This window comes from Sardina pilchardus, chromosome 8, assembly GCF_963854185.1.
Source record: "Sardina pilchardus chromosome 8, fSarPil1.1, whole genome shotgun sequence".
NCBI lineage: Eukaryota > Metazoa > Chordata > Actinopteri > Clupeiformes > Clupeidae > Sardina > Sardina pilchardus.
The window spans coordinates 7,002,988-7,022,359 of record NC_085001.1 but is presented as its reverse complement, the minus strand read 5'-3'; the positions used below and the strand labels follow the sequence as shown (position 1 = coordinate 7,022,359).

The window sequence follows — 19,372 nt, the reverse complement described above, 5'->3', positions numbered from 1 at the left end:
ACCGTTGTTGTGTCAGCCTGGCAAACCGGCCACTCAGAGACCTGAAAGCAAAAGCCTCAGCTGAAAACGAAATCGAAGGCTGCTCGTCCGCGAAGGCCGCAACCTTCGAGCAGCCCGCGTCACCTCAGCTGTGCCAGTCAGGATGGCCGAGCGGTCTAAGGCGCCAGACTCAAGGCGATGTGCCTTCCTCAGTCAAGGGATTTCTGGTCTCCGAATGGAGGCGTGGGTTCGAATCCCACTTCTGACATAGGCTTTTATTTCGAGTGACATGCCTACCTAAACCGTCTGCCAGCGCAGACTTTTCGACGTCTCCACAAAAAAGGATGCCAGCTCTCAGCCTCGCGCCCGCCGTTTCAGCCACAGCGTGATACAAACAGAGCACCAACCGCGCTCCACCGTGCTGTGCAGGGGGTATAGCTCAGTGGTAGAGCATTTGACTGCAGATCAAGAGGTCCCAGGTTCAAATCCTGGTGCCCCCTAAAACATGCTCACAAGCGGGCCTCTTCGCCAGCTGTGTGCGTCTGCCTGTCTGTTTTACCGTTGTTGTGTCAGCCTGGCAAACCGGCCACTCAGAGACCTGAAAGCAAAAGCCTCAGCTGAAAACGAAATCGAAGGCTGCTCGTCCGCGAAGGCCGCAACCTTCGAGCAGCCCGCGTCACCTCAGCTGTGCCAGTCAGGATGGCCGAGCGGTCTAAGGCGCCAGACTCAAGGCGATGTGCCTTCCTCAGTCAAGGGATTTCTGGTCTCCGAATGGAGGCGTGGGTTCGAATCCCACTTCTGACATAGGCTTTTATTTCGAGTGACATGCCTACCTAAACCGTCTGCCAGCGCAGACTTTTCGACGTCTCCACAAAAAAGGATGCCAGCTCACAGCCTCGCGCCCGCCGTTTCAGCCACAGCGTGATACAAACAGAGCACCAACCGCGCTCCACCGTGCTGTGCAGGGGGTATAGCTCAGTGGTAGAGCATTTGACTGCAGATCAAGAGGTCCCAGGTTCAAATCCTGGTGCCCCCTAAAACATGCTCACAAGCGGGCCTCTTCGCCAGCTGTGTGCGTCTGCCTGTCTGTTTTACCGTTGTTGTGTCAGCCTGGCAAACCGGCCACTCAGAGACCTGAAAGCAAAAGCCTCAGCTGAAAACGAAATCGAAGGCTGCTCGTCCGCGAAGGCCGCAACCTTCGAGCAGCCCGCGTCACCTCAGCTGTGCCAGTCAGGATGGCCGAGCGGTCTAAGGCGCCAGACTCAAGGCGATGTGCCTTCCTCAGTCAAGGGATTTCTGGTCTCCGAATGGAGGCGTGGGTTCGAATCCCACTTCTGACATAGGCTTTTATTTCGAGTGACATGCCTACCTAAACCGTCTGCCAGCGCAGACTTTTCGACGTCTCCACAAAAAAGGATGCCAGCTCTCAGCCTCGCGCCCGCCGTTTCAGCCACAGCGTGATACAAACAGAGCACCAACCGCGCTCCACCGTGCTGTGCAGGGGGTATAGCTCAGTGGTAGAGCATTTGACTGCAGATCAAGAGGTCCCAGGTTCAAATCCTGGTGCCCCCTAAAACATGCTCACAAGCGGGCCTCTTCGCCAGCTGTGTGCGTCTGCCTGTCTGTTTTACCGTTGTTGTGTCAGCCTGGCAAACCGGCCACTCAGAGACCTGAAAGCAAAAGCCTCAGCTGAAAACGAAATCGAAGGCTGCTCGTCCGCGAAGGCCGCAACCTTCGAGCAGCCCGCGTCACCTCAGCTGTGCCAGTCAGGATGGCCGAGCGGTCTAAGGCGCCAGACTCAAGGCGATGTGCCTTCCTCAGTCAAGGGATTTCTGGTCTCCGAATGGAGGCGTGGGTTCGAATCCCACTTCTGACATAGGCTTTTATTTCGAGTGACATGCCTACCTAAACCGTCTGCCAGCGCAGACTTTTCGACGTCTCCACAAAAAAGGATGCCAGCTCACAGCCTCGCGCCCGCCGTTTCAGCCACAGCGTGATACAAACAGAGCACCAACCGCGCTCCACCGTGCTGTGCAGGGGGTATAGCTCAGTGGTAGAGCATTTGACTGCAGATCAAGAGGTCCCAGGTTCAAATCCTGGTGCCCCCTAAAACATGCTCACAAGCGGGCCTCTTCGCCAGCTGTGTGCGTCTGCCTGTCTGTTTTACCGTTGTTGTGTCAGCCTGGCAAACCGGCCACTCAGAGACCTGAAAGCAAAAGCCTCAGCTGAAAACGAAATCGAAGGCTGCTCGTCCGCGAAGGCCGCAACCTTCGAGCAGCCCGCGTCACCTCAGCTGTGCCAGTCAGGATGGCCGAGCGGTCTAAGGCGCCAGACTCAAGGCGATGTGCCTTCCTCAGTCAAGGGATTTCTGGTCTCCGAATGGAGGCGTGGGTTCGAATCCCACTTCTGACATAGGCTTTTATTTCGAGTGACATGCCTACCTAAACCGTCTGCCAGCGCAGACTTTTCGACGTCTCCACAAAAAAGGATGCCAGCTCTCAGCCTCGCGCCCGCCGTTTCAGCCACAGCGTGATACAAACAGAGCACCAACCGCGCTCCACCGTGCTGTGCAGGGGGTATAGCTCAGTGGTAGAGCATTTGACTGCAGATCAAGAGGTCCCAGGTTCAAATCCTGGTGCCCCCTAAAACATGCTCACAAGCGGGCCTCTTCGCCAGCTGTGTGCGTCTGCCTGTCTGTTTTACCGTTGTTGTGTCAGCCTGGCAAACCGGCCACTCAGAGACCTGAAAGCAAAAGCCTCAGCTGAAAACGAAATCGAAGGCTGCTCGTCCGCGAAGGCCGCAACCTTCGAGCAGCCCGCGTCACCTCAGCTGTGCCAGTCAGGATGGCCGAGCGGTCTAAGGCGCCAGACTCAAGGCGATGTGCCTTCCTCAGTCAAGGGATTTCTGGTCTCCGAATGGAGGCGTGGGTTCGAATCCCACTTCTGACATAGGCTTTTATTTCGAGTGACATGCCTACCTAAACCGTCTGCCAGCGCAGACTTTTCGACGTCTCCACAAAAAAAGGATGCCAGCTCTCAGCCTCGCGCCCGCCGTTTCAGCCACAGCGTGATACAAACAGAGCACCAACCGCGCTCCACCGTGCTGTGCAGGGGGTATAGCTCAGTGGTAGAGCATTTGACTGCAGATCAAGAGGTCCCAGGTTCAAATCCTGGTGCCCCCTAAAACATGCTCACAAGCGGGCCTCTTCGCCAGCTGTGTGCGTCTGCCTGTCTGTTTTACCGTTGTTGTGTCAGCCTGGCAAACCGGCCACTCAGAGACCTGAAAGCAAAAGCCTCAGCTGAAAACGAAATCAAAGGCTGCTCGTCCGCGAAGGCCGCAACCTTCGAGCAGCCCGCGTCACCTCAGCTGTGCCAGTCAGGATGGCCGAGCGGTCTAAGGCGCCAGACTCAAGGCGATGTGCCTTCCTCAGTCAAGGGATTTCTGGTCTCCGAATGGAGGCGTGGGTTCGAATCCCAATTCTGACATAGGCTTTTATTTCGAGTGACATGCCTACCTAAACCGTCTGCCAGCGCAGACTTTTCGACGTCTCCACAAAAAAAGGATGCCAGCTCTCAGCCTCGCGCCCGCCGTTTCAGCCACAGCGTGATACAAACAGCGCACCAACCGCGCTCCACCGTGCTGTGCAGGGGGTATAGCTCAGTGGTAGAGCATTTGACTGCAGATCAAGAGGTCCCAGGTTCAAATCCTGGTGCCCCCTAAAACATGCTCACAAGCGGGCCTCTTCGCCAGCTGTGTGCGTCTGCCTGTCTGTTTTACCGTTGTTGTGTCAGCCTGGCAAACCGGCCACTCAGAGACCTGAAAGCAAAAGCCTCAGCTGAAAACGAAATCAAAGGCTGCTCGTCCGCGAAGGCCGCAACCTTCGAGCAGCCCGCGTCACCTCAGCTGTGCCAGTCAGGATGGCCGAGCGGTCTAAGGCGCCAGACTCAAGGCGATGTGCCTTCCTCAGTCAAGGGATTTCTGGTCTCCGAATGGAGGCGTGGGTTCGAATCCCACTTCTGACATAGGCTTTTATTTCGAGTGACATGCCTACCTAAACCGTCTGCCAGCGCAGACTTTTCGACGTCTCCACAAAAAAAGGATGCCAGCTCTCAGCCTCGCGCCCGCCGTTTCAGCCACAGCGTGATACAAACAGAGCACCAACCGCGCTCCACCGTGCTGTGCAGGGGGTATAGCTCAGTGGTAGAGCATTTGACTGCAGATCAAGAGGTCCCAGGTTCAAATCCTGGTGCCCCCTAAAACATGCTCACAAGCGGGCCTCTTCGCCAGCTGTGTGCGTCTGCCTGTCTGTTTTACCGTTGTTGTGTCAGCCTGGCAAACCGGCCACTCAGAGACCTGAAAGCAAAAGCCTCAGCTGAAAACGAAATCAAAGGCTGCTCGTCCGCGAAGGCCGCAACCTTCGAGCAGCCCGCGTCACCTCAGCTGTGCCAGTCAGGATGGCCGAGCGGTCTAAGGCGACAGACTCAAGGCGATGTGCCTTCCTCAGTCAAGGGATTTCTGGTCTCCGAATGGAGGCGTGGGTTCGAATCCCACTTCTGACATAGGCTTTTATTTCGAGTGACATGCCTACCTAAACCGTCTGCCAGCGCAGACTTTTCGACGTCTCCACAAAAAAAGGATGCCAGCTCTCAGCCTCGCGCCCGCCGTTTCAGCCACAGCGTGATACAAACAGAGCACCAACCGCGCTCCACCGTGCTGTGCAGGGGGTATAGCTCAGTGGTAGAGCATTTGACTGCAGATCAAGAGGTCCCAGGTTCAAATCCTGGTGCCCCCTAAAACATGCTCACAAGCGGGCCTCTTCGCCAGCTGTGTGCGTCTGCCTGTCTGTTTTACCGTTGTTGTGTCAGCCTGGCAAACCGGCCACTCAGAGACCTGAAAGCAAAAGCCTCAGCTGAAAACGAAATCGAAGGCTGCTCGTCCGCGAAGGCCGCAACCTTCGAGCAGCCCGCGTCACCTCAGCTGTGCCAGTCAGGATGGCCGAGCGGTCTAAGGCGACAGACTCAAGGCGATGTGCCTTCCTCAGTCAAGGGATTTCTGGTCTCCGAATGGAGGCGTGGGTTCGAATCCCAATTCTGACATAGGCTTTTATTTCGAGTGACATGCCTACCTAAACCGTCTGCCAGCGCAGACTTTTCGACGTCTCCACAAAAAAAGGATGCCAGCTCTCAGCCTCGCGCCCGCCGTTTCAGCCACAGCGTGATACAAACAGCGCACCAACCGCGCTCCACCGTGCTGTGCAGGGGGTATAGCTCAGTGGTAGAGCATTTGACTGCAGATCAAGAGGTCCCAGGTTCAAATCCTGGTGCCCCCTAAAACATGCTCACAAGCGGGCCTCTTCGCCAGCTGTGTGCGTCTGCCTGTCTGTTTTACCGTTGTTGTGTCAGCCTGGCAAACCGGCCACTCAGAGACCTGAAAGCAAAAGCCTCAGCTGAAAACGAAATCAAAGGCTGCTCGTCCGCGAAGGCCGCAACCTTCGAGCAGCCCGCGTCACCTCAGCTGTGCCAGTCAGGATGGCCGAGCGGTCTAAGGCGCCAGACTCAAGGCGATGTGCCTTCCTCAGTCAAGGGATTTCTGGTCTCCGAATGGAGGCGTGGGTTCGAATCCCACTTCTGACATAGGCTTTTATTTCGAGTGACATGCCTACCTAAACCGTCTGCCAGCGCAGACTTTTCGACGTCTCCACAAAAAAAGGATGCCAGCTCTCAGCCTCGCGCCCGCCGTTTCAGCCACAGCGTGATACAAACAGAGCACCAACCGCGCTCCACCGTGCTGTGCAGGGGGTATAGCTCAGTGGTAGAGCATTTGACTGCAGATCAAGAGGTCCCAGGTTCAAATCCTGGTGCCCCCTAAAACATGCTCACAAGCGGGCCTCTTCGCCAGCTGTGTGCGTCTGCCTGTCTGTTTTACCGTTGTTGTGTCAGCCTGGCAAACCGGCCACTCAGAGACCTGAAAGCAAAAGCCTCAGCTGAAAACGAAATCAAAGGCTGCTCGTCCGCGAAGGCCGCAACCTTCGAGCAGCCCGCGTCACCTCAGCTGTGCCAGTCAGGATGGCCGAGCGGTCTAAGGCGACAGACTCAAGGCGATGTGCCTTCCTCAGTCAAGGGATTTCTGGTCTCCGAATGGAGGCGTGGGTTCGAATCCCACTTCTGACATAGGCTTTTATTTCGAGTGACATGCCTACCTAAACCGTCTGCCAGCGCAGACTTTTCGACGTCTCCACAAAAAAAGGATGCCAGCTCTCAGCCTCGCGCCCGCCGTTTCAGCCACAGCGTGATACAAACAGAGCACCAACCGCGCTCCACCGTGCTGTGCAGGGGGTATAGCTCAGTGGTAGAGCATTTGACTGCAGATCAAGAGGTCCCAGGTTCAAATCCTGGTGCCCCCTAAAACATGCTCACAAGCGGGCCTCTTCGCCAGCTGTGTGCGTCTGCCTGTCTGTTTTACCGTTGTTGTGTCAGCCTGGCAAACCGGCCACTCAGAGACCTGAAAGCAAAAGCCTCAGCTGAAAACGAAATCGAAGGCTGCTCGTCCGCGAAGGCCGCAACCTTCGAGCAGCCCGCGTCACCTCAGCTGTGCCAGTCAGGATGGCCGAGCGGTCTAAGGCGACAGACTCAAGGCGATGTGCCTTCCTCAGTCAAGGGATTTCTGGTCTCCGAATGGAGGCGTGGGTTCGAATCCCACTTCTGACATAGGCTTTTATTTCGAGTGACATGCCTACCTAAACCGTCTGCCAGCGCAGACTTTTCGACGTCTCCACAAAAAAAGGATGCCAGCTCTCAGCCTCGCGCCCGCCGTTTCAGCCACAGCGTGATACAAACAGAGCACCAACCGCGCTCCACCGTGCTGTGCAGGGGGTATAGCTCAGTGGTAGAGCATTTGACTGCAGATCAAGAGGTCCCAGGTTCAAATCCTGGTGCCCCCTAAAACATGCTCACAAGCGGGCCTCTTCGCCAGCTGTGTGCGTCTGCCTGTCTGTTTTACCGTTGTTGTGTCAGCCTGGCAAACCGGCCACTCAGAGACCTGAAAGCAAAAGCCTCAGCTGAAAACGAAATCGAAGGCTGCTCGTCCGCGAAGGCCGCAACCTTCGAGCAGCCCGCGTCACCTCAGCTGTGCCAGTCAGGATGGCCGAGCGGTCTAAGGCGCCAGACTCAAGGCGATGTGCCTTCCTCAGTCAAGGGATTTCTGGTCTCCGAATGGAGGCGTGGGTTCGAATCCCACTTCTGACATAGGCTTTTATTTCGAGTGACATGCCTACCTAAACCGTCTGCCAGCGCAGACTTTTCGACGTCTCCACAAAAAAAGGATGCCAGCTCTCAGCCTCGCGCCCGCCGTTTCAGCCACAGCGTGATACAAACAGAGCACCAACCGCGCTCCACCGTGCTGTGCAGGGGGTATAGCTCAGTGGTAGAGCATTTGACTGCAGATCAAGAGGTCCCAGGTTCAAATCCTGGTGCCCCCTAAAACATGCTCACAAGCGGGCCTCTTCGCCAGCTGTGTGCGTCTGCCTGTCTGTTTTACCGTTGTTGTGTCAGCCTGGCAAACCGGCCACTCAGAGACCTGAAAGCAAAAGCCTCAGCTGAAAACGAAATCGAAGGCTGCTCGTCCGCGAAGGCCGCAACCTTCGAGCAGCCCGCGTCACCTCAGCTGTGCCAGTCAGGATGGCCGAGCGGTCTAAGGCGACAGACTCAAGGCGATGTGCCTTCCTCAGTCAAGGGATTTCTGGTCTCCGAATGGAGGCGTGGGTTCGAATCCCACTTCTGACATAGGCTTTTATTTCGAGTGACATGCCTACCTAAACCGTCTGCCAGCGCAGACTTTTCGACGTCTCCACAAAAAAAGGATGCCAGCTCTCAGCCTCGCGCCCGCCGTTTCAGCCACAGCGTGATACAAACAGAGCACCAACCGCGCTCCACCGTGCTGTGCAGGGGGTATAGCTCAGTGGTAGAGCATTTGACTGCAGATCAAGAGGTCCCAGGTTCAAATCCTGGTGCCCCCTAAAACATGCTCACAAGCGGGCCTCTTCGCCAGCTGTGTGCGTCTGCCTGTCTGTTTTACCGTTGTTGTGTCAGCCTGGCAAACCGGCCACTCAGAGACCTGAAAGCAAAAGCCTCAGCTGAAAACGAAATCGAAGGCTGCTCGTCCGCGAAGGCCGCAACCTTCGAGCAGCCCGCGTCACCTCAGCTGTGCCAGTGAGGATGGCCGAGCGGTCTAATGCGCCAGACTCAAGGCGATGTGCCTTCCTCAGTCAAGGGATTTCTGGTCTCCGAATGGAGGCGTGGGTTCGAATCCCACTTCTGACATAGGCTTTTATTTCGAGTGACATGCCTACCTAAACCGTCTGCCAGCGCAGACTTTTCGACGTCTCCACAAAAAAAGGATGCCAGCTCTCAGCCTCGCGCCCGCCGTTTCAGCCACAGCGTGATACAAACAGAGCACCAACCGCGCTCCACCGTGCTGTGCAGGGGGTATAGCTCAGTGGTAGAGCATTTGACTGCAGATCAAGAGGTCCCAGGTTCAAATCCTGGTGCCCCCTAAAACATGCTCACAAGCGGGCCTCTTCGCCAGCTGTGTGCGTCTGCCTGTCTGTTTTACCGTTGTTGTGTCAGCCTGGCAAACCGGCCACTCAGAGACCTGAAAGCAAAAGCCTCAGCTGAAAACGAAATCGAAGGCTGCTCGTCCGCGAAGGCCGCAACCTTCGAGCAGCCCGCGTCACCTCAGCTGTGCCAGTCAGGATGGCCGAGCGGTCTAAGGCGACAGACTCAAGGCGATGTGCCTTCCTCAGTCAAGGGATTTCTGGTCTCCGAATGGAGGCGTGGGTTCGAATCCCACTTCTGACATAGGCTTTTATTTCGAGTGACATGCCTACCTAAACCGTCTGCCAGCGCAGACTTTTCGACGTCTCCACAAAAAAAGGATGCCAGCTCTCAGCCTCGCGCCCGCCGTTTCAGCCACAGCGTGATACAAACAGAGAACCAACCGCGCTCCACCGTGCTGTGCAGGGGGTATAGCTCAGTGGTAGAGCATTTGACTGCAGATCAAGAGGTCCCAGGTTCAAATCCTGGTGCCCCCTAAAACATGCTCACAAGCGGGCCTCTTCGCCAGCTGTGTGCGTCTGCCTGTCTGTTTTACCGTTGTTGTGTCAGCCTGGCAAACCGGCCACTCAGAGACCTGAAAGCAAAAGCCTCAGCTGAAAACGAAATCAAAGGCTGCTCGTCCGCAACCTTCGAGCAGCCCGCGTCACCTCAGCTGTGCCAGTCAGGATGGCCGAGCGGTCTAAGGCGCCAGACTCAAGGCGATGTGCTTTCCTCAGTCAAGGGATTTCTGGTCTCCGAATGGAGGCGTGGGTTCGAATCCCACTTCTGACATAGGCTTTTATTTCGAGTGACATGCCTACCTAAACCGTCTGCCAGCGCAGACTTTTCGACGTCTCCACAAAAAAAGGATGCCAGCTCTCAGCCTCTCGCCCGCCGTTTCAGCCACAGCGTGATACAAACAGAGCACCAACCGCGCTCCACCGTGCTGTGCAGGGGGTATAGCTCAGTGGTAGAGCATTTGACTGCAGATCAAGAGGTCCCAGGTTCAAATCCTGGTGCCCCCTAAAACATGCTCACAAGCGGGCCTCTTCGCCAGCTGTGTGCGTCTGCCTGTCTGTTTTACCGTTGTTGTGTCAGCCTGGCAAACCGGACACTCAGAGACCTGAAAGCAAAAGCCTCAGCTGAAAACGAAATCAAAGGCTGCTCGTCCGCGAAGGCCGCAACCTTCGAGCAGCCCGCGTCACCTCAGCTGTGCCAGTCAGGATGGCCGAGCGGTCTAAGGCGCCAGACTCAAGGCGATGTGCCTTCCTCAGTCAAGGGATTTCTGGTCTCCGAATGGAGGCGTGGGTTCGAATCCCACTTCTGACATAGGCTTTTATTTCGAGTGACATGCCTACCTAAACCGTCTGCCAGCGCAGACTTTTCGACGTCTCCACAAAAAAAGGATGCCAGCTCTCAGCCTCGCGCCCGCCGTTTCAGCCACAGCGTGATACAAACAGAGAACCAACCGCGCTCCACCGTGCTGTGCAGGGGGTATAGCTCAGTGGTAGAGCATTTGACTGCAGATCAAGAGGTCCCAGGTTCAAATCCTGGTGCCCCCTAAAACATGCTCACAAGCGGGCCTCTTCGCCAGCTGTGTGCGTCTGCCTGTCTGTTTTACCGTTGTTGTGTCAGCCTGGCAAACCGGCCACTCAGAGACCTGAAAGCAAAAGCCTCAGCTGAAAACGAAATCAAAGGCTGCTCGTCCGCAACCTTCGAGCAGCCCGCGTCACCTCAGCTGTGCCAGTCAGGATGGCCGAGCGGTCTAAGGCGCCAGACTCAAGGCGATGTGCCTTCCTCAGTCAAGGGATTTCTGGTCTCCGAATGGAGGCGTGGGTTCGAATCCCACTTCTGACATAGGCTTTTATTTCGAGTGACATGCCTACCTAAACCGTCTGCCAGCGCAGATTTTTCGACGTCTCCACAAAAAAGGATGCCAGCTCTCAGCCTCGCGCCCGCCGTTTCAGCCACAGCGTGATACAAACAGAGCACCAACCGCGCTCCACCGTGCTGTGCAGGGGGTATAGCTCAGTGGTAGAGCATTTGACTGCAGATCAAGAGGTCCCAGGTTCAAATCCTGGTGCCCCCTAAAACATGCTCACAAGCGGGCCTCTTCGCCAGCTGTGTGCGTCTGCCTGTCTGTTTTACCGTTGTTGTGTCAGCCTGGCAAACCGGCCACTCAGAGACCTGAAAGCAAAAGCCTCAGCTGAAAACGAAATCGAAGGCTGCTCGTCCGCGAAGGCCGCAACCTTCGAGCAGCCCGCGTCACCTCAGCTGTGCCAGTCAGGATGGCCGAGCGGTCTAAGGCGCCAGACTCAAGGCGATGTGCCTTCCTCAGTCAAGGGATTTCTGGTCTCCGAATGGAGGCGTGGGTTCGAATCCCACTTCTGACATAGGCTTTTATTTCGAGTGACATGCCTACCTAAACCGTCTGCCAGCGCAGACTTTTCGACGTCTCCACAAAAAAGGATGCCAGCTCTCAGCCTCGCGCCCGCCGTTTCAGCCACAGCGTGATACAAACAGAGCACCAACCGCGCTCCACCGTGCTGTGCAGGGGGTATAGCTCAGTGGTAGAGCATTTGACTGCAGATCAAGAGGTCCCAGGTTCAAATCCTGGTGCCCCCTAAAACATGCTCACAAGCGGGCCTCTTCGCCAGCTGTGTGCGTCTGCCTGTCTGTTTTACCGTTGTTGTGTCAGCCTGGCAAACCGGCCACTCAGAGACCTGAAAGCAAAAGCCTCAGCTGAAAACGAAATCGAAGGCTGCTCGTCCGCGAAGGCCGCAACCTTCGAGCAGCCCGCGTCACCTCAGCTGTGCCAGTCAGGATGGCCGAGCGGTCTAAGGCGCCAGACTCAAGGCGATGTGCCTTCCTCAGTCAAGGGATTTCTGGTCTCCGAATGGAGGCGTGGGTTCGAATCCCACTTCTGACATAGGCTTTTATTTCGAGTGACATGCCTACCTAAACCGTCTGCCAGCGCAGACTTTTCGACGTCTCCACAAAAAAGGATGCCAGCTCTCAGCCTCGCGCCCGCCGTTTCAGCCACAGCGTGATACAAACAGAGCACCAACCGCGCTCCACCGTGCTGTGCAGGGGGTATAGCTCAGTGGTAGAGCATTTGACTGCAGATCAAGAGGTCCCAGGTTCAAATCCTGGTGCCCCCTAAAACATGCTCACAAGCGGGCCTCTTCGCCAGCTGTGTGCGTCTGCCTGTCTGTTTTACCGTTGTTGTGTCAGCCTGGCAAACCGGCCACTCAGAGACCTGAAAGCAAAAGCCTCAGCTGAAAACGAAATCGAAGGCTGCTCGTCCGCGAAGGCCGCAACCTTCGAGCAGCCCGCGTCACCTCAGCTGTGCCAGTCAGGATGGCCGAGCGGTCTAAGGCGCCAGACTCAAGGCGATGTGCCTTCCTCAGTCAAGGGATTTCTGGTCTCCGAATGGAGGCGTGGGTTCGAATCCCACTTCTGACATAGGCTTTTATTTCGAGTGACATGCCTACCTAAACCGTCTGCCAGCGCAGACTTTTCGACGTCTCCACAAAAAAGGATGCCAGCTCACAGCCTCGCGCCCGCCGTTTCAGCCACAGCGTGATACAAACAGAGCACCAACCGCGCTCCACCGTGCTGTGCAGGGGGTATAGCTCAGTGGTAGAGCATTTGACTGCAGATCAAGAGGTCCCAGGTTCAAATCCTGGTGCCCCCTAAAACATGCTCACAAGCGGGCCTCTTCGCCAGCTGTGTGCGTCTGCCTGTCTGTTTTACCGTTGTTGTGTCAGCCTGGCAAACCGGCCACTCAGAGACCTGAAAGCAAAAGCCTCAGCTGAAAACGAAATCGAAGGCTGCTCGTCCGCGAAGGCCGCAACCTTCGAGCAGCCCGCGTCACCTCAGCTGTGCCAGTCAGGATGGCCGAGCGGTCTAAGGCGCCAGACTCAAGGCGATGTGCCTTCCTCAGTCAAGGGATTTCTGGTCTCCGAATGGAGGCGTGGGTTCGAATCCCACTTCTGACATAGGCTTTTATTTCGAGTGACATGCCTACCTAAACCGTCTGCCAGCGCAGACTTTTCGACGTCTCCACAAAAAAGGATGCCAGCTCTCAGCCTCGCGCCCGCCGTTTCAGCCACAGCGTGATACAAACAGAGCACCAACCGCGCTCCACCGTGCTGTGCAGGGGGTATAGCTCAGTGGTAGAGCATTTGACTGCAGATCAAGAGGTCCCAGGTTCAAATCCTGGTGCCCCCTAAAACATGCTCACAAGCGGGCCTCTTCGCCAGCTGTGTGCGTCTGCCTGTCTGTTTTACCGTTGTTGTGTCAGCCTGGCAAACCGGCCACTCAGAGACCTGAAAGCAAAAGCCTCAGCTGAAAACGAAATCGAAGGCTGCTCGTCCGCGAAGGCCGCAACCTTCGAGCAGCCCGCGTCACCTCAGCTGTGCCAGTCAGGATGGCCGAGCGGTCTAAGGCGCCAGACTCAAGGCGATGTGCCTTCCTCAGTCAAGGGATTTCTGGTCTCCGAATGGAGGCGTGGGTTCGAATCCCACTTCTGACATAGGCTTTTATTTCGAGTGACATGCCTACCTAAACCGTCTGCCAGCGCAGACTTTTCGACGTCTCCACAAAAAAGGATGCCAGCTCTCAGCCTCGCGCCCGCCGTTTCAGCCACAGCGTGATACAAACAGAGCACCAACCGCGCTCCACCGTGCTGTGCAGGGGGTATAGCTCAGTGGTAGAGCATTTGACTGCAGATCAAGAGGTCCCAGGTTCAAATCCTGGTGCCCCCTAAAACATGCTCACAAGCGGGCCTCTTCGCCAGCTGTGTGCGTCTGCCTGTCTTTTTTACCGTTGTTGTGTCAGCCTGGCAAACCGGCCACTCAGAGACCTGAAAGCAAAAGCCTCAGCTGAAAACGAAATCGAAGGCTGCTCGTCCGCGAAGGCCGCAACCTTCGAGCAGCCCGCGTCACCTCAGCTGTGCCAGTCAGGATGGCCGAGCGGTCTAAGGCGCCAGACTCAAGGCGATGTGCCTTCCTCAGTCAAGGGATTTCTGGTCTCCGAATGGAGGCGTGGGTTCGAATCCCACTTCTGACATAGGCTTTTATTTCGAGTGACATGCCTACCTAAACCGTCTGCCAGCGCAGACTTTTCGACGTCTCCACAAAAAAGGATGCCAGCTCTCAGCCTCGCGCCCGCCGTTTCAGCCACAGCGTGATACAAACAGAGCACCAACCGCGCTCCACCGTGCTGTGCAGGGGGTATAGCTCAGTGGTAGAGCATTTGACTGCAGATCAAAAGGTCCCAGGTTCAAATCCTGGTGCCCCCTAAAACATGCTCACAAGCGGGCCTCTTCGCCAGCTGTGTGCGTCTGCCTGTCTGTTTTACCGTTGTTGTGTCAGCCTGGCAAACCGGCCACTCAGAGACCTGAAAGCAAAAGCCTCAGCTGAAAACGAAATCGAAGGCTGCTCGTCCGCGAAGGCCGCAACCTTCGAGCAGCCCGCGTCACCTCAGCTGTGCCAGTCAGGATGGCCGAGCGGTCTAAGGCGCCAGACTCAAGGCGATGTGCCTTCCTCAGTCAAGGGATTTCTGGTCTCCGAATGGAGGCGTGGGTTCGAATCCCACTTCTGACATAGGCTTTTATTTCGAGTGACATGCCTACCTAAACCGTCTGCCAGCGCAGACTTTTCGACGTCTCCACAAAAAAGGATGCCAGCTCTCAGCCTCGCGCCCGCCGTTTCAGCCACAGCGTGATACAAACAGAGCACCAACCGCGCTCCACCGTGCTGTGCAGGGGGTATAGCTCAGTGGTAGAGCATATGACTGCAGATCAACAGGTCCCAGGTTCAAATCCTGGTGCCCCCTAAAACATGCTCACAAGCGGGCCTCTTCGCCAGCTGTGTGCGTCTGCCTGTCTGTTTTACCGTTGTTGTGTCAGCCTGGCAAACCGGCCACTCAGAGACCTGAAAGCAAAAGCCTCAGCTGAAAACGAAATCGAAGGCTGCTCGTCCGCGAAGGCCGCAACCTTCGAGCAGCCCGCGTCACCTCAGCTGTGCCAGTCAGGATGGCCGAGCGGTCTAAGGCGCCAGACTCAAGGCGATGTGCCTTCCTCAGTCAAGGGATTTCTGGTCTCCGAATGGAGGCGTGGGTTCGAATCCCACTTCTGACATAGGCTTTTATTTCGAGTGACATGCCTACCTAAACCGTCTGCCAGCGCAGACTTTTCGACGTCTCCACAAAAAAGGATGCCAGCTCACAGCCTCGCGCCCGCCGTTTCAGCCACAGCGTGATACAAACAGAGCACCAACCGCGCTCCACCGTGCTGTGCAGGGGGTATAGCTCAGTGGTAGAGCATTTGACTGCAGATCAAGAGGTCCCAGGTTCAAATCCTGGTGCCCCCTAAAACATGCTCACAAGCGGGCCTCTTCGCCAGCTGTGTGCGTCTGCCTGTCTGTTTTACCGTTGTTGTGTCAGCCTGGCAAACCGGCCACTCAGAGACCTGAAAGCAAAAGCCTCAGCTGAAAACGAAATCGAAGGCTGCTCGTCCGCGAAGGCCGCAACCTTCGAGCAGCCCGCGTCACCTCAGCTGTGCCAGTCAGGATGGCCGAGCGGTCTAAGGCGCCAGACTCAAGGCGATGTGCCTTCCTCAGTCAAGGGATTTCTGGTCTCCGAATGGAGGCGTGGGTTCGAATCCCACTTCTGACATAGGCTTTTATTTCGAGTGACATGCCTACCTAAACCGTCTGCCAGCGCAGACTTTTCGACGTCTCCACAAAAAAGGATGCCAGCTCTCAGCCTCGCGCCCGCCGTTTCAGCCACAGCGTGATACAAACAGAGCACCAACCGCGCTCCACCGTGCTGTGCAGGGGGTATAGCTCAGTGGTAGAGCATTTGACTGCAGATCAAGAGGTCCCAGGTTCAAATCCTGGTGCCCCCTAAAACATGCTCACAAGCGGGCCTCTTCGCCAGCTGTGTGCGTCTGCCTGTCTGTTTTACCGTTGTTGTGTCAGCCTGGCAAACCGGCCACTCAGAGACCTGAAAGCAAAAGCCTCAGCTGAAAACGAAATCGAAGGCTGCTCGTCCGCGAAGGCCGCAACCTTCGAGCAGCCCGCGTCACCTCAGCTGTGCCAGTCAGGATGGCCGAGCGGTCTAAGGCGCCAGACTCAAGGCGATGTGCCTTCCTCAGTCAAGGGATTTCTGGTCTCCGAATGGAGGCGTGGGTTCGAATCCCACTTCTGACATAGGCTTTTATTTCGAGTGACATGCCTACCTAAACCGTCTGCCAGCGCAGACTTTTCGACGTCTCCACAAAAAAGGATGCCAGCTCTCAGCCTCGCGCCCGCCGTTTCAGCCACAGCGTGATACAAACAGAGCACCAACCGCGCTCCACCGTGCTGTGCAGGGGGTATAGCTCAGTGGTAGAGCATTTGACTGCAGATCAAGAGGTCCCAGGTTCAAATCCTGGTGCCCCCTAAAACATGCTCACAAGCGGGCCTCTTCGCCAGCTGTGTGCGTCTGCCTGTCTGTTTTACCGTTGTTGTGTCAGCCTGGCAAACCGGCCACTCAGAGACCTGAAAGCAAAAGCCTCAGCTGAAAACGAAATCGAAGGCTGCTCGTCCGCGAAGGCCGCAACCTTCGAGCAGCCCGCGTCACCTCAGCTGTGCCAGTCAGGATGGCCGAGCGGTCTAAGGCGCCAGACTCAAGGCGATGTGCCTTCCTCAGTCAAGGGATTTCTGGTCTCCGAATGGAGGCGTGGGTTCGAATCCCACTTCTGACATAGGCTTTTATTTCGAGTGACATGCCTACCTAAACCGTCTGCCAGCGCAGACTTTTCGACGTCTCCACAAAAAAGGATGCCAGCTCACAGCCTCGCGCCCGCCGTTTCAGCCACAGCGTGATACAAACAGAGCACCAACCGCGCTCCACCGTGCTGTGCAGGGGGTATAGCTCAGTGGTAGAGCATTTGACTGCAGATCAAGAGGTCCCAGGTTCAAATCCTGGTGCCCCCTAAAACATGCTCACAAGCGGGCCTCTTCGCCAGCTGTGTGCGTCTGCCTGTCTGTTTTACCGTTGTTGTGTCAGCCTGGCAAACCGGCCACTCAGAGACCTGAAAGCAAAAGCCTCAGCTGAAAACGAAATCGAAGGCTGCTCGTCCGCGAAGGCCGCAACCTTCGAGCAGCCCGCGTCACCTCAGCTGTGCCAGTCAGGATGGCCGAGCGGTCTAAGGCGCCAGACTCAAGGCGATGTGCCTTCCTCAGTCAAGGGATTTCTGGTCTCCGAATGGAGGCGTGGGTTCGAATCCCACTTCTGACATAGGCTTTTATTTCGAGTGACATGCCTACCTAAACCGTCTGCCAGCGCAGACTTTTCGACGTCTCCACAAAAAAGGATGCCAGCTCTCAGCCTCGCGCCCGCCGTTTCAGCCACAGCGTGATACAAACAGAGCACCAACCGCGCTCCACCGTGCTGTGCAGGGGGTATAGCTCAGTGGTAGAGCATTTGACTGCAGATCAAGAGGTCCCAGGTTCAAATCCTGGTGCCCCCTAAAACATGCTCACAAGCGGGCCTCTTCGCCAGCTGTGTGCGTCTGCCTGTCTGTTTTACCGTTGTTGTGTCAGCCTGGCAAACCGGCCACTCAGAGACCTGAAAGCAAAAGCCTCAGCTGAAAACGAAATCGAAGGCTGCTCGTCCGCGAAGGCCGCAACCTTCGAGCAGCCCGCGTCACCTCAGCTGTGCCAGTCAGGATGGCCGAGCGGTCTAAGGCGCCAGACTCAAGGCGATGTGCCTTCCTCAGTCAAGGGATTTCTGGTCTCCGAATGGAGGCGTGGGTTCGAATCCCACTTCTGACATAGGCTTTTATTTCGAGTGACATGCCTACCTAAACCGTCTGCCAGCGCAGACTTTTCGACGTCTCCACAAAAAAAGGATGCCAGCTCTCAGCCTCGCGCCCGCCGTTTCAGCCACAGCGTGATACAAACAGAGCACCAACCGCGCTCCACCGTGCTGTGCAGGGGGTATAGCTCAGTGGTAGAGCATTTGACTGCAGATCAAGAGGTCCCAGGTTCAAATCCTGGTGCCCCCTAAAACATGCTCACAAGCGGGCCTCTTCGCCAGCTGTGTGCGTCTGCCTGTCTGTTTTACCGTTGTTGTGTCAGCCTGGCAAACCGGCCACTCAGAGACCTGAAAGCAAAAGCCTCAGCTGAAAACGAAATCAAAGGCTGCTCGTCCGCGAAGGCCGCAACCTTCGAGCAGCCCGCGTCACCTCAGCTGTGCCAGTCAGGATGGCCGAGCGGTCTAAGGCGCCAGACTCAAGGCGATGTGCCTTCCTCAGTCAAGGGATTTCTGGTCTCCGAATGGAGGCGTGGGTTCGAATCCCAATTCTGACATAGGCTTTTATTTCGAGTGACATGCCTACCTAAACCGTCTGCCAGCGCAGACTTTTCGACGTCTCCACAAAAAAAGGATGCCAGCTCTCAGCCTCGCGCCCGCCGTTTCAGCCACAGCGTGATACAAACAGCGCACCAACCGCGCTCCACCGTGCTGTGCAGGGGGTATAGCTCAGTGGTAGAGCATTTGACTGCAGATCAAGAGGTCCCAGGTTCAAATCCTGGTGCCCCCTAAAACATGCTCACAAGCGGGCCTCTTCGCCAGCTGTGTGCGTCTGCCTGTCTGTTTTACCGTTGTTGTGTCAGCCTGGCAAACCGGCCACTCAGAGACCTGAAAGCAAAAGCCTCAGCTGAAAACGAAATCAAAGGCTGCTCGTCCGCGAAGGCCGCAACCTTCGAGCAGCCCGCGTCACCTCAGCTGTGCCAGTCAGGATGGCCGAGCGGTCTAAGGCGCCAGACTCAAGGCGATGTGCCTTCCTCAGTCAAGGGATTTCTGGTCTCCGAATGGAGGCGTGGGTTCGAATCCCACTTCTGACATAGGCTTTTATTTCGAGTGACATGCCTACCTAAACCGTCTGCCAGCGCAGACTTTTCGACGTCTCCACAAAAAAAGGATGCCAGCTCTCAGCCTCGCGCCCGCCGTTTCAGCCACAGCGTGATACAAACAGAGCACCAACCGCGCTCCACCGTGCTGTGCAGGGGGTATAGCTCAGTGGTAGAGCATTTGACTGCAGATCAAGAGGTCCCAGGTTCAAATCCTGGTGCCCCCTAAAACATGCTCACAAGCGGGCCTCTTCGCCAGCTGTGTGCGTCTGCCTGTCTGTTTTACCGTTGTTGTGTCAGCCTGGCAAACCGGCCACTCAGAGACCTGAAAGCAAAAGCCTCAGCTGAAAACGAAATCAAAGGCTGCTCGTCCGCGAAGGCCGCAACCTTCGAGCAGCCCGCGTCACCTCAGCTGTGCCAGTCAGGATGGCCGAGCGGTCTAAGGCGACAGACTCAAGGCGATGTGCCTTCCTCAGTCAAGGGATTTCTGGTCTCCGAATGGAGGCGTGGGTTCGAATCCCACTTCTGACATAGGCTTTTATTTCGAGTGACATGCCTACCTAAACCGTCTGCCAGCGCAGACTTTTCGACGTCTCCACAAAAAAAGGATGCCAGCTCTCAGCCTCGCGCCCGCCGTTTCAGCCACAGCGTGATACAAACAGAGCACCAACCGCGCTCCACCGTGCTGTGCAGGGGGTATAGCTCAGTGGTAGAGCATTTGACTGCAGATCAAGAGGTCCCAGGTTCAAATCCTGGTGCCCCCTAAAACATGCTCACAAGCGGGCCTCTTCGCCAGCTGTGTGCGTCTGCCTGTCTGTTTTACCGTTGTTGTGTCAGCCTGGCAAACCGGCCACTCAGAGACCTGAAAGCAAAAGCCTCAGCTGAAAACGAAATCGA

At 56.3% G+C, this 19,372-nt stretch overlaps 72 non-coding genes across 72 annotated transcripts; all 72 read left to right on the top strand.

The window, feature by feature from the left end:
* Positions 1 to 136: 136 nt before the first annotated feature.
* trnal-caa (transfer RNA leucine (anticodon CAA)) lies at positions 137 to 247 on the top strand. The gene is made up of 2 exons: positions 137 to 174; positions 202 to 247. It is a non-coding gene; the product is annotated as a tRNA-Leu (tRNA).
* Positions 248 to 407: 160 nt separating this feature from the next.
* Positions 408 to 479, top strand: trnac-gca (transfer RNA cysteine (anticodon GCA)). The gene has a single exon. It is a non-coding gene; the product is annotated as a tRNA-Cys (tRNA).
* Positions 480 to 672: 193 nt separating this feature from the next.
* trnal-caa (transfer RNA leucine (anticodon CAA)) lies at positions 673 to 783 on the top strand. The gene is made up of 2 exons: positions 673 to 710; positions 738 to 783. It is a non-coding gene; the product is annotated as a tRNA-Leu (tRNA).
* A 160-nt stretch (positions 784 to 943) lies between these two features.
* trnac-gca (transfer RNA cysteine (anticodon GCA)) lies at positions 944 to 1,015 on the top strand. Its single transcript has one exon. It is a non-coding gene; the product is annotated as a tRNA-Cys (tRNA).
* A 193-nt stretch (positions 1,016 to 1,208) lies between these two features.
* On the top strand, positions 1,209 to 1,319 carry trnal-caa (transfer RNA leucine (anticodon CAA)). Its single transcript has 2 exons — positions 1,209 to 1,246; positions 1,274 to 1,319. It is a non-coding gene; the product is annotated as a tRNA-Leu (tRNA).
* A 160-nt stretch (positions 1,320 to 1,479) lies between these two features.
* Positions 1,480 to 1,551, top strand: trnac-gca (transfer RNA cysteine (anticodon GCA)). The gene has a single exon. It is a non-coding gene; the product is annotated as a tRNA-Cys (tRNA).
* A 193-nt stretch (positions 1,552 to 1,744) lies between these two features.
* On the top strand, positions 1,745 to 1,855 carry trnal-caa (transfer RNA leucine (anticodon CAA)). The gene is made up of 2 exons: positions 1,745 to 1,782; positions 1,810 to 1,855. It is a non-coding gene; the product is annotated as a tRNA-Leu (tRNA).
* A 160-nt stretch (positions 1,856 to 2,015) lies between these two features.
* trnac-gca (transfer RNA cysteine (anticodon GCA)) lies at positions 2,016 to 2,087 on the top strand. Its single transcript has one exon. It is a non-coding gene; the product is annotated as a tRNA-Cys (tRNA).
* A 193-nt stretch (positions 2,088 to 2,280) lies between these two features.
* Positions 2,281 to 2,391, top strand: trnal-caa (transfer RNA leucine (anticodon CAA)). The gene is made up of 2 exons: positions 2,281 to 2,318; positions 2,346 to 2,391. It is a non-coding gene; the product is annotated as a tRNA-Leu (tRNA).
* Positions 2,392 to 2,551: 160 nt separating this feature from the next.
* Positions 2,552 to 2,623, top strand: trnac-gca (transfer RNA cysteine (anticodon GCA)). Its single transcript has one exon. It is a non-coding gene; the product is annotated as a tRNA-Cys (tRNA).
* A 193-nt stretch (positions 2,624 to 2,816) lies between these two features.
* trnal-caa (transfer RNA leucine (anticodon CAA)) lies at positions 2,817 to 2,927 on the top strand. The gene is made up of 2 exons: positions 2,817 to 2,854; positions 2,882 to 2,927. It is a non-coding gene; the product is annotated as a tRNA-Leu (tRNA).
* A 161-nt stretch (positions 2,928 to 3,088) lies between these two features.
* On the top strand, positions 3,089 to 3,160 carry trnac-gca (transfer RNA cysteine (anticodon GCA)). Its single transcript has one exon. It is a non-coding gene; the product is annotated as a tRNA-Cys (tRNA).
* Positions 3,161 to 3,353: 193 nt separating this feature from the next.
* trnal-caa (transfer RNA leucine (anticodon CAA)) lies at positions 3,354 to 3,464 on the top strand. The gene is made up of 2 exons: positions 3,354 to 3,391; positions 3,419 to 3,464. It is a non-coding gene; the product is annotated as a tRNA-Leu (tRNA).
* Positions 3,465 to 3,625: 161 nt separating this feature from the next.
* trnac-gca (transfer RNA cysteine (anticodon GCA)) lies at positions 3,626 to 3,697 on the top strand. The gene has a single exon. It is a non-coding gene; the product is annotated as a tRNA-Cys (tRNA).
* Positions 3,698 to 3,890: 193 nt separating this feature from the next.
* Positions 3,891 to 4,001, top strand: trnal-caa (transfer RNA leucine (anticodon CAA)). The gene is made up of 2 exons: positions 3,891 to 3,928; positions 3,956 to 4,001. It is a non-coding gene; the product is annotated as a tRNA-Leu (tRNA).
* Positions 4,002 to 4,162: 161 nt separating this feature from the next.
* Positions 4,163 to 4,234, top strand: trnac-gca (transfer RNA cysteine (anticodon GCA)). Its single transcript has one exon. It is a non-coding gene; the product is annotated as a tRNA-Cys (tRNA).
* A 193-nt stretch (positions 4,235 to 4,427) lies between these two features.
* Positions 4,428 to 4,538, top strand: trnal-caa (transfer RNA leucine (anticodon CAA)). Its single transcript has 2 exons — positions 4,428 to 4,465; positions 4,493 to 4,538. It is a non-coding gene; the product is annotated as a tRNA-Leu (tRNA).
* A 161-nt stretch (positions 4,539 to 4,699) lies between these two features.
* trnac-gca (transfer RNA cysteine (anticodon GCA)) lies at positions 4,700 to 4,771 on the top strand. Its single transcript has one exon. It is a non-coding gene; the product is annotated as a tRNA-Cys (tRNA).
* Positions 4,772 to 4,964: 193 nt separating this feature from the next.
* Positions 4,965 to 5,075, top strand: trnal-caa (transfer RNA leucine (anticodon CAA)). The gene is made up of 2 exons: positions 4,965 to 5,002; positions 5,030 to 5,075. It is a non-coding gene; the product is annotated as a tRNA-Leu (tRNA).
* Positions 5,076 to 5,236: 161 nt separating this feature from the next.
* trnac-gca (transfer RNA cysteine (anticodon GCA)) lies at positions 5,237 to 5,308 on the top strand. The gene has a single exon. It is a non-coding gene; the product is annotated as a tRNA-Cys (tRNA).
* Positions 5,309 to 5,501: 193 nt separating this feature from the next.
* Positions 5,502 to 5,612, top strand: trnal-caa (transfer RNA leucine (anticodon CAA)). The gene is made up of 2 exons: positions 5,502 to 5,539; positions 5,567 to 5,612. It is a non-coding gene; the product is annotated as a tRNA-Leu (tRNA).
* Positions 5,613 to 5,773: 161 nt separating this feature from the next.
* trnac-gca (transfer RNA cysteine (anticodon GCA)) lies at positions 5,774 to 5,845 on the top strand. Its single transcript has one exon. It is a non-coding gene; the product is annotated as a tRNA-Cys (tRNA).
* Positions 5,846 to 6,038: 193 nt separating this feature from the next.
* Positions 6,039 to 6,149, top strand: trnal-caa (transfer RNA leucine (anticodon CAA)). The gene is made up of 2 exons: positions 6,039 to 6,076; positions 6,104 to 6,149. It is a non-coding gene; the product is annotated as a tRNA-Leu (tRNA).
* A 161-nt stretch (positions 6,150 to 6,310) lies between these two features.
* On the top strand, positions 6,311 to 6,382 carry trnac-gca (transfer RNA cysteine (anticodon GCA)). Its single transcript has one exon. It is a non-coding gene; the product is annotated as a tRNA-Cys (tRNA).
* A 193-nt stretch (positions 6,383 to 6,575) lies between these two features.
* trnal-caa (transfer RNA leucine (anticodon CAA)) lies at positions 6,576 to 6,686 on the top strand. The gene is made up of 2 exons: positions 6,576 to 6,613; positions 6,641 to 6,686. It is a non-coding gene; the product is annotated as a tRNA-Leu (tRNA).
* A 161-nt stretch (positions 6,687 to 6,847) lies between these two features.
* On the top strand, positions 6,848 to 6,919 carry trnac-gca (transfer RNA cysteine (anticodon GCA)). The gene has a single exon. It is a non-coding gene; the product is annotated as a tRNA-Cys (tRNA).
* A 193-nt stretch (positions 6,920 to 7,112) lies between these two features.
* On the top strand, positions 7,113 to 7,223 carry trnal-caa (transfer RNA leucine (anticodon CAA)). Its single transcript has 2 exons — positions 7,113 to 7,150; positions 7,178 to 7,223. It is a non-coding gene; the product is annotated as a tRNA-Leu (tRNA).
* Positions 7,224 to 7,384: 161 nt separating this feature from the next.
* trnac-gca (transfer RNA cysteine (anticodon GCA)) lies at positions 7,385 to 7,456 on the top strand. The gene has a single exon. It is a non-coding gene; the product is annotated as a tRNA-Cys (tRNA).
* A 193-nt stretch (positions 7,457 to 7,649) lies between these two features.
* Positions 7,650 to 7,760, top strand: trnal-caa (transfer RNA leucine (anticodon CAA)). The gene is made up of 2 exons: positions 7,650 to 7,687; positions 7,715 to 7,760. It is a non-coding gene; the product is annotated as a tRNA-Leu (tRNA).
* Positions 7,761 to 7,921: 161 nt separating this feature from the next.
* trnac-gca (transfer RNA cysteine (anticodon GCA)) lies at positions 7,922 to 7,993 on the top strand. Its single transcript has one exon. It is a non-coding gene; the product is annotated as a tRNA-Cys (tRNA).
* A 193-nt stretch (positions 7,994 to 8,186) lies between these two features.
* Positions 8,187 to 8,297, top strand: trnal-caa (transfer RNA leucine (anticodon CAA)). The gene is made up of 2 exons: positions 8,187 to 8,224; positions 8,252 to 8,297. It is a non-coding gene; the product is annotated as a tRNA-Leu (tRNA).
* Positions 8,298 to 8,458: 161 nt separating this feature from the next.
* On the top strand, positions 8,459 to 8,530 carry trnac-gca (transfer RNA cysteine (anticodon GCA)). The gene has a single exon. It is a non-coding gene; the product is annotated as a tRNA-Cys (tRNA).
* A 193-nt stretch (positions 8,531 to 8,723) lies between these two features.
* On the top strand, positions 8,724 to 8,834 carry trnal-caa (transfer RNA leucine (anticodon CAA)). The gene is made up of 2 exons: positions 8,724 to 8,761; positions 8,789 to 8,834. It is a non-coding gene; the product is annotated as a tRNA-Leu (tRNA).
* Positions 8,835 to 8,995: 161 nt separating this feature from the next.
* trnac-gca (transfer RNA cysteine (anticodon GCA)) lies at positions 8,996 to 9,067 on the top strand. The gene has a single exon. It is a non-coding gene; the product is annotated as a tRNA-Cys (tRNA).
* A 184-nt stretch (positions 9,068 to 9,251) lies between these two features.
* trnal-caa (transfer RNA leucine (anticodon CAA)) lies at positions 9,252 to 9,362 on the top strand. Its single transcript has 2 exons — positions 9,252 to 9,289; positions 9,317 to 9,362. It is a non-coding gene; the product is annotated as a tRNA-Leu (tRNA).
* Positions 9,363 to 9,523: 161 nt separating this feature from the next.
* trnac-gca (transfer RNA cysteine (anticodon GCA)) lies at positions 9,524 to 9,595 on the top strand. The gene has a single exon. It is a non-coding gene; the product is annotated as a tRNA-Cys (tRNA).
* A 193-nt stretch (positions 9,596 to 9,788) lies between these two features.
* On the top strand, positions 9,789 to 9,899 carry trnal-caa (transfer RNA leucine (anticodon CAA)). Its single transcript has 2 exons — positions 9,789 to 9,826; positions 9,854 to 9,899. It is a non-coding gene; the product is annotated as a tRNA-Leu (tRNA).
* Positions 9,900 to 10,060: 161 nt separating this feature from the next.
* Positions 10,061 to 10,132, top strand: trnac-gca (transfer RNA cysteine (anticodon GCA)). The gene has a single exon. It is a non-coding gene; the product is annotated as a tRNA-Cys (tRNA).
* Positions 10,133 to 10,316: 184 nt separating this feature from the next.
* trnal-caa (transfer RNA leucine (anticodon CAA)) lies at positions 10,317 to 10,427 on the top strand. Its single transcript has 2 exons — positions 10,317 to 10,354; positions 10,382 to 10,427. It is a non-coding gene; the product is annotated as a tRNA-Leu (tRNA).
* A 160-nt stretch (positions 10,428 to 10,587) lies between these two features.
* Positions 10,588 to 10,659, top strand: trnac-gca (transfer RNA cysteine (anticodon GCA)). Its single transcript has one exon. It is a non-coding gene; the product is annotated as a tRNA-Cys (tRNA).
* Positions 10,660 to 10,852: 193 nt separating this feature from the next.
* On the top strand, positions 10,853 to 10,963 carry trnal-caa (transfer RNA leucine (anticodon CAA)). The gene is made up of 2 exons: positions 10,853 to 10,890; positions 10,918 to 10,963. It is a non-coding gene; the product is annotated as a tRNA-Leu (tRNA).
* Positions 10,964 to 11,123: 160 nt separating this feature from the next.
* On the top strand, positions 11,124 to 11,195 carry trnac-gca (transfer RNA cysteine (anticodon GCA)). The gene has a single exon. It is a non-coding gene; the product is annotated as a tRNA-Cys (tRNA).
* A 193-nt stretch (positions 11,196 to 11,388) lies between these two features.
* Positions 11,389 to 11,499, top strand: trnal-caa (transfer RNA leucine (anticodon CAA)). The gene is made up of 2 exons: positions 11,389 to 11,426; positions 11,454 to 11,499. It is a non-coding gene; the product is annotated as a tRNA-Leu (tRNA).
* A 160-nt stretch (positions 11,500 to 11,659) lies between these two features.
* Positions 11,660 to 11,731, top strand: trnac-gca (transfer RNA cysteine (anticodon GCA)). The gene has a single exon. It is a non-coding gene; the product is annotated as a tRNA-Cys (tRNA).
* A 193-nt stretch (positions 11,732 to 11,924) lies between these two features.
* trnal-caa (transfer RNA leucine (anticodon CAA)) lies at positions 11,925 to 12,035 on the top strand. Its single transcript has 2 exons — positions 11,925 to 11,962; positions 11,990 to 12,035. It is a non-coding gene; the product is annotated as a tRNA-Leu (tRNA).
* A 160-nt stretch (positions 12,036 to 12,195) lies between these two features.
* Positions 12,196 to 12,267, top strand: trnac-gca (transfer RNA cysteine (anticodon GCA)). The gene has a single exon. It is a non-coding gene; the product is annotated as a tRNA-Cys (tRNA).
* Positions 12,268 to 12,460: 193 nt separating this feature from the next.
* On the top strand, positions 12,461 to 12,571 carry trnal-caa (transfer RNA leucine (anticodon CAA)). The gene is made up of 2 exons: positions 12,461 to 12,498; positions 12,526 to 12,571. It is a non-coding gene; the product is annotated as a tRNA-Leu (tRNA).
* A 160-nt stretch (positions 12,572 to 12,731) lies between these two features.
* trnac-gca (transfer RNA cysteine (anticodon GCA)) lies at positions 12,732 to 12,803 on the top strand. The gene has a single exon. It is a non-coding gene; the product is annotated as a tRNA-Cys (tRNA).
* A 193-nt stretch (positions 12,804 to 12,996) lies between these two features.
* On the top strand, positions 12,997 to 13,107 carry trnal-caa (transfer RNA leucine (anticodon CAA)). The gene is made up of 2 exons: positions 12,997 to 13,034; positions 13,062 to 13,107. It is a non-coding gene; the product is annotated as a tRNA-Leu (tRNA).
* A 160-nt stretch (positions 13,108 to 13,267) lies between these two features.
* Positions 13,268 to 13,339, top strand: trnac-gca (transfer RNA cysteine (anticodon GCA)). Its single transcript has one exon. It is a non-coding gene; the product is annotated as a tRNA-Cys (tRNA).
* Positions 13,340 to 13,532: 193 nt separating this feature from the next.
* Positions 13,533 to 13,643, top strand: trnal-caa (transfer RNA leucine (anticodon CAA)). The gene is made up of 2 exons: positions 13,533 to 13,570; positions 13,598 to 13,643. It is a non-coding gene; the product is annotated as a tRNA-Leu (tRNA).
* A 160-nt stretch (positions 13,644 to 13,803) lies between these two features.
* trnac-gca (transfer RNA cysteine (anticodon GCA)) lies at positions 13,804 to 13,875 on the top strand. Its single transcript has one exon. It is a non-coding gene; the product is annotated as a tRNA-Cys (tRNA).
* Positions 13,876 to 14,068: 193 nt separating this feature from the next.
* On the top strand, positions 14,069 to 14,179 carry trnal-caa (transfer RNA leucine (anticodon CAA)). Its single transcript has 2 exons — positions 14,069 to 14,106; positions 14,134 to 14,179. It is a non-coding gene; the product is annotated as a tRNA-Leu (tRNA).
* Positions 14,180 to 14,339: 160 nt separating this feature from the next.
* Positions 14,340 to 14,411, top strand: trnac-gca (transfer RNA cysteine (anticodon GCA)). The gene has a single exon. It is a non-coding gene; the product is annotated as a tRNA-Cys (tRNA).
* A 193-nt stretch (positions 14,412 to 14,604) lies between these two features.
* Positions 14,605 to 14,715, top strand: trnal-caa (transfer RNA leucine (anticodon CAA)). Its single transcript has 2 exons — positions 14,605 to 14,642; positions 14,670 to 14,715. It is a non-coding gene; the product is annotated as a tRNA-Leu (tRNA).
* Positions 14,716 to 14,875: 160 nt separating this feature from the next.
* trnac-gca (transfer RNA cysteine (anticodon GCA)) lies at positions 14,876 to 14,947 on the top strand. Its single transcript has one exon. It is a non-coding gene; the product is annotated as a tRNA-Cys (tRNA).
* Positions 14,948 to 15,140: 193 nt separating this feature from the next.
* On the top strand, positions 15,141 to 15,251 carry trnal-caa (transfer RNA leucine (anticodon CAA)). The gene is made up of 2 exons: positions 15,141 to 15,178; positions 15,206 to 15,251. It is a non-coding gene; the product is annotated as a tRNA-Leu (tRNA).
* Positions 15,252 to 15,411: 160 nt separating this feature from the next.
* Positions 15,412 to 15,483, top strand: trnac-gca (transfer RNA cysteine (anticodon GCA)). The gene has a single exon. It is a non-coding gene; the product is annotated as a tRNA-Cys (tRNA).
* Positions 15,484 to 15,676: 193 nt separating this feature from the next.
* On the top strand, positions 15,677 to 15,787 carry trnal-caa (transfer RNA leucine (anticodon CAA)). The gene is made up of 2 exons: positions 15,677 to 15,714; positions 15,742 to 15,787. It is a non-coding gene; the product is annotated as a tRNA-Leu (tRNA).
* Positions 15,788 to 15,947: 160 nt separating this feature from the next.
* On the top strand, positions 15,948 to 16,019 carry trnac-gca (transfer RNA cysteine (anticodon GCA)). Its single transcript has one exon. It is a non-coding gene; the product is annotated as a tRNA-Cys (tRNA).
* A 193-nt stretch (positions 16,020 to 16,212) lies between these two features.
* On the top strand, positions 16,213 to 16,323 carry trnal-caa (transfer RNA leucine (anticodon CAA)). The gene is made up of 2 exons: positions 16,213 to 16,250; positions 16,278 to 16,323. It is a non-coding gene; the product is annotated as a tRNA-Leu (tRNA).
* A 160-nt stretch (positions 16,324 to 16,483) lies between these two features.
* On the top strand, positions 16,484 to 16,555 carry trnac-gca (transfer RNA cysteine (anticodon GCA)). Its single transcript has one exon. It is a non-coding gene; the product is annotated as a tRNA-Cys (tRNA).
* Positions 16,556 to 16,748: 193 nt separating this feature from the next.
* On the top strand, positions 16,749 to 16,859 carry trnal-caa (transfer RNA leucine (anticodon CAA)). The gene is made up of 2 exons: positions 16,749 to 16,786; positions 16,814 to 16,859. It is a non-coding gene; the product is annotated as a tRNA-Leu (tRNA).
* Positions 16,860 to 17,019: 160 nt separating this feature from the next.
* On the top strand, positions 17,020 to 17,091 carry trnac-gca (transfer RNA cysteine (anticodon GCA)). The gene has a single exon. It is a non-coding gene; the product is annotated as a tRNA-Cys (tRNA).
* A 193-nt stretch (positions 17,092 to 17,284) lies between these two features.
* Positions 17,285 to 17,395, top strand: trnal-caa (transfer RNA leucine (anticodon CAA)). The gene is made up of 2 exons: positions 17,285 to 17,322; positions 17,350 to 17,395. It is a non-coding gene; the product is annotated as a tRNA-Leu (tRNA).
* A 161-nt stretch (positions 17,396 to 17,556) lies between these two features.
* Positions 17,557 to 17,628, top strand: trnac-gca (transfer RNA cysteine (anticodon GCA)). Its single transcript has one exon. It is a non-coding gene; the product is annotated as a tRNA-Cys (tRNA).
* A 193-nt stretch (positions 17,629 to 17,821) lies between these two features.
* On the top strand, positions 17,822 to 17,932 carry trnal-caa (transfer RNA leucine (anticodon CAA)). Its single transcript has 2 exons — positions 17,822 to 17,859; positions 17,887 to 17,932. It is a non-coding gene; the product is annotated as a tRNA-Leu (tRNA).
* Positions 17,933 to 18,093: 161 nt separating this feature from the next.
* Positions 18,094 to 18,165, top strand: trnac-gca (transfer RNA cysteine (anticodon GCA)). The gene has a single exon. It is a non-coding gene; the product is annotated as a tRNA-Cys (tRNA).
* Positions 18,166 to 18,358: 193 nt separating this feature from the next.
* On the top strand, positions 18,359 to 18,469 carry trnal-caa (transfer RNA leucine (anticodon CAA)). Its single transcript has 2 exons — positions 18,359 to 18,396; positions 18,424 to 18,469. It is a non-coding gene; the product is annotated as a tRNA-Leu (tRNA).
* A 161-nt stretch (positions 18,470 to 18,630) lies between these two features.
* Positions 18,631 to 18,702, top strand: trnac-gca (transfer RNA cysteine (anticodon GCA)). The gene has a single exon. It is a non-coding gene; the product is annotated as a tRNA-Cys (tRNA).
* A 193-nt stretch (positions 18,703 to 18,895) lies between these two features.
* trnal-caa (transfer RNA leucine (anticodon CAA)) lies at positions 18,896 to 19,006 on the top strand. The gene is made up of 2 exons: positions 18,896 to 18,933; positions 18,961 to 19,006. It is a non-coding gene; the product is annotated as a tRNA-Leu (tRNA).
* Positions 19,007 to 19,167: 161 nt separating this feature from the next.
* On the top strand, positions 19,168 to 19,239 carry trnac-gca (transfer RNA cysteine (anticodon GCA)). The gene has a single exon. It is a non-coding gene; the product is annotated as a tRNA-Cys (tRNA).
* The last annotated feature ends 133 nt before the right edge of the window (positions 19,240 to 19,372 follow it).